Raw genomic sequence first — 5,103 nt, 5'->3', positions numbered from 1 at the left:
TCTGTTTCCATTAACCCCCTGAGCCATTTGTCTCATTTGAATATCTTGTTCTTTCCCTAAACACTTCAAATTCTGACCTCAAATATTTACATAGCATTTCCAAAGATTTCTGCATCTGTATCACTACCACTAGCCATTTTCAAAAGACTGTTATTCAGCGCTTCTCACACTATGTTACATATGCAATTATTATTACTTTGATAATATGGTAGTAAGAAGTTGAATGGAGCATTAAGTTCATCCTTTTATGATATATTCCATAATTTAACTTAAGGACAGTATCTTCCCCTGATCCAACTTCAAGATAACTATCTTACCAAATTATTTTGAAATTATAGATTTTAGAAATATGACTGAACAAAACCAATTAGTAGTTGGAGGTATCACAATAGCCCTAGAGTATTCCTTTGATAATCTAAAGCAATGGATTTAGAACATCCCTACTCTCCAAATTGTCTTGTTGCATATGAAATAAAGGTCTCAGTAAAAAGTAATGAGTAAACAGATTTCATTCCACATTTACAATGATGGAAGTGGTAATTGTTTCCTCCAGAGGTAACTTACTGGATGTAATACTCTTCCCCAAACAACAACAATGCAGCAACAACAACAACAACACACACACACACACACAGACACACACAACCTTATTTCAAGATATCTGCATTATATTCGCTGCTGTTTCTTCAGTGTGAAACAAATAGTATAGAAACCACCAAAACATCTTATGAATGTTGCTTCCCTGCTTTTAAGCAGGAACCTGTCTCTAGAAATCCTGGGTGTCTGTATAACTGTAAAAAGCCACAGGGAAAAAAATTAAATATTGTTTTCATCAGATCACTTTCTTGGCTCCTGAGTTTATTTTTAAATCTCTCCCTTATTTCATCACTGTCCAAGTTCATTTTTCTTTTCCTTTAAACATCTTTTCTACCACCCCTTGATCACTGTCCCTTATATACATATTTTACATTCTTCCCTTTGTACCTTTGCTCATGGAGTTCCTTAATGAAGGAACTGTCAGTCACTTTCCCAACAGACCAGCAATTCAAGACATGATTCAAATTTAATTGTAGTCAATGATTTACTTTGCCCCCACCTAATTACCCTATTCCTTGAATGTTTTCTGTCTTTGCTATGAACGGAAGTAGGTCTAAGTGACTACTTTTCTTTTACAGTCTTCCCATTTCTAGCCTCATTATTTTGCACTTGTTTATGTGTGGTTGCTCTTCAGTTGTCACTTCAAGCAGGTGTATAATCTACAAGAAAAAGCAAAATTCCCTTAATCACCTCACACCCTTGTGTATCCCCACATATAGGAAGTATCCAGTAATGTTTTTGGAATTTATCTATAGAGATACATCTTTTATGAGAAGAGTCCTGTTTACTGGGAATTTCAATTCACATATACCCTAGAACGTAATTAAGAAGATATCTTCAGGATCCACTTATGGGATTGCCTTATAAATGAGGATGTTATAGATGAGGTGTTTTTGTATTTCATTAATACCTCGGGATAGGGTCCTAGATTGTATTAGTCAGGGTTCCATAGAGGGAAAGAACTAATAGGATACATATATAATATTACATATAATAACTTTATGTATATAAATAATATAAATAATATATATTTTATATATATACATGTATATATATACAAAGAGGAGTTTACTAAGTATTAACTTACACAATCACAAGGTCCCACAATAGGCTGTCTGCACACTTGAGGAACAAGGAGAGCCAATCGGAGTCCCAAAACTGAAGAACTAGGCGTCTGATGTTCGAGGGTAGGAAGCATCCAGCACAGGAGAAAGATGTAGGCTGGGAAGCTAGGCCAGTCTCGCCTTTTCATGTTTTTTTCTTTTCTGCCTGCTTTATATTTCCTGGCAGCTGATTAGATTGTGCCCACCAGATTAAGGGTGGGTCTGCCTTCCCCAGCCCACTGACTGAAATGTTAATCTCCTTTTCAACACCCTCACAGACACACCCAGGATCCATACTTTGCATGCTTCAATCCAGTCAAGTTGACACTCCGTATTAGCCATCAAATAGATGATTCTTCCCTGTAATAAAACATATCCTAAAATCAATAGTATTATAGCAAGACTACAGAACCCACTCATCCCCATCCTCCAATATTTAAATTTGCCATATGGATTTCTACTCTATTCCTACTTAGCTAAAGGCTGGCGAAGAAGGGAGTCTTGCCAGAAACTTGGCATCTTAAATGGGCTCTACAGTGGCAATTCCAGTAAGTACATTTTTGGCTGTTTTCCTCCTTCTGACCCTTCTTTTCCTCCAACACCACAGCCTTCTCTAACTCATTATCCTCTTCTCTTTCTTGAGCTCCTCCTCTCTCTCTGCCTGTTTGGGAGCTACCTCTCCACATCTGTTTTTATTCACTGGTTCAGTTATTTTTAAATTGTGGAGCTGTTTGTTTCTGTACATTAAGGTGTATTTTTGTGTCTCTATCTCTAGTGATCTTGAAAATGTTCCCCTTGTATATTATGCTCATTCCTTTTCTCAGTCCCCAAATATGCCTTTATCCTCTTGTTCTGCAAAGTCTGGGCACATAAGCCAGTTCAAAGCTCACAAGCACTTTCAGAGAGTAAAGGCCAAGTGGTAGCTGGCACCTACAAGGAAAGCTGATAGGAAGTCATCTTTCATCTCTGCTTTTTCCTGCTTTACTTACCTCCTCTTGAACCCTCTTTATCTTCCATTTTCTGTCTCAGTCTTCAACTTTCTTCCATTCTGTCTCAGCCAGAAGCAAAGACAAATTTCTTACCCTCGTTCTTAAATTTTAAGCCAAGTCCATTATATGCCTCAGTGATTTTTCTTGGATACTATTGGCATCTGATTTAATTGGTTTGACATGAATAAATCTTGACATTTACCTGTAGCCTTCTTTTTCTTTGTAGTTCTTTGTTTGGCTGGTACTCAAGTCTTTATCTTCTTGGCAGTAAGTTTCTGAAAGGAAATACCTGGTTATCAAGGTAATACCTAAAGACCTCCTAGAATCTATTCACAATATTAGGCAAGTAGATTATACAAATTGATCCAGGTCTTCTTTCTTCCACTTTCCAATCAGCTTTCAGGTTCTGATAATAGAAATAGGCTAAGACAAGTTGGGTGCTGAGGGGAATAGGTGCAAAGTAATTATCATTGGTAGTCCATATATAGACATTTTAGTATGTGTTTATAAATATCCATTTCTCTTTTTTAGATAATTTGGCTTTGTATCTCGAAAGTCCAGTTAAAAGAAATGTGGGCCTTTCCATTTATTTTTGGACTTTCATATATTTCAGTGCTAGTGTAAAATTTAATTTGTATTCATTGGCTTTTCTTCTCTTATTCTTGGCACCAAATTTAACATAAATATCTCAATACCAATATGCTAATAGTAAATGAGTTATTTCATTTTCGTTACCCAAACCTTCCATTTTATTTTGAAAGTTTGACTCCCCATCAGTAGTTTTTATTTTTCTTTTGATTATTTCTAAGATCTATGATCACAGCCTCCACTATATACTAAAATAGTGAGGCTGGGCACAGTGACTCATGCCTGTAATCCCAGCACTTTGGGAGACCAAGGCGGGTGGATCATGAGGTCAGGAGTTCAAGAAAAGCCTGGCCAAAATGGTGAAACCCTGTCTCTACTAAAAACACAAAAATAAAAATAGCCGGGTGTGGTGGCATGGGCCTGTAATCCCAGTTACTCGGAAGACTGAGGCAGAGAATTGCTTAAACCTGGGAGGCAGAGGTTGCAGTAAGCCAAGATCGCGCCACTGCACTCCAGCCTGGGCGACAGAGAGAGACTCCGTCTCAAAAAAAATAGTAAAAATATAATAATAATAATGAAGAAATTATGCAGCATAAAAGGTTTAAGGAAACCTCTGCCCTTATTCTAATTTATCTGAAAATAAATGATAGTTTGACATTTAATTGGTCACTCTTTCCTCCAGTTAACTTTAAAATTGTCTGTGTATTAAGATGGGGTCACCTTGCCATTATCTATTTGGCTAGGGCTCAAGTCTGTCTATTTTTTGCTCTTTAGGGACCTGGGTCCGTGTTCTATATGGGTTTGCCTCCTGCAGAATTACTTTTCCTGAACTTTGATGCTATAGCATTAGTCAGCTTAGAGATATGTTATAAGAAAAGGCCTAGGAGACATAACCTCTGGAGATGTTATTGTTATTGATGCTGTTCACTACGTCAGAGAGGGCCCACTTTATGACCATGCCCAGGAGAGATGTCTCATAGATCTCAGCACCAGAAATAACCACACCTACTGAACATATGGACACTGTATATCGTAAACTGATCATGTTTTTTTCCTTTGAGCTAAATTTGTAGCCATTTTCTGGCAAGCACACTGAGCCATATGCATTCTAACCTTACTTTAGGTTCCATCTTATTTTTTCTATATTCATTTTTTCCTTGATCTCAGTTTTCTTGATTAATGTTTTGTATGTTATGATGTAGCTATTTATAGTAAGACATTGCACTTCTGTTTGGGTGGGAGAGGTACTATCAATAAACAAAACAAGCCAGTAAAATCACATTGCCTGTTACTTGCACATGTAAGGACAACCGTATAGGTTGCATAGGTATACAACCTATAGGTATACTTTTAGGCAGATATATCAATTTGAGAAAAGCTAAGCTGCAATATAGAAAATTATGAACACTGAGGAATCACCAGGTTTATGTTTGTATTTTAAACCTTGTTAATTTTAACGATAATTTTATTAGAGATAAAATTAATATGTTTGAAAGAGAAACATAAAGTTACATATCTAAATATGTGAAAGAAGGCAACCTCCATACATTATGTTAAAAATATTTTTGTTAATCATAATGTTATAATTTTATAGGTAATACTGAAATTGTCCCAACGAAATTATTACTTGTGATTTTCAGCACTTGTCTTAGCTAGTTCTTAAATTATTATTATTCAATTATTCTAATAAGTTACTCACCTAGAGTTATTTTAAATTTATTATTTAGAAATGCCGTATAATATATTTATGATGTTTAAAAACTATTTACATGTCATTCATTCTCATACTATTTAACATCATGTATGTACTCTCTAACTACTATTGC

The sequence above is a fragment of the Mandrillus leucophaeus genome, unplaced genomic scaffold (assembly GCF_000951045.1).
Source record: "Mandrillus leucophaeus isolate KB7577 unplaced genomic scaffold, Mleu.le_1.0 Scaffold754, whole genome shotgun sequence".
Taxonomy (NCBI): Eukaryota; Metazoa; Chordata; class Mammalia; order Primates; family Cercopithecidae; genus Mandrillus; species Mandrillus leucophaeus.
Note: the sequence above shows the minus strand (reverse complement) of the source record.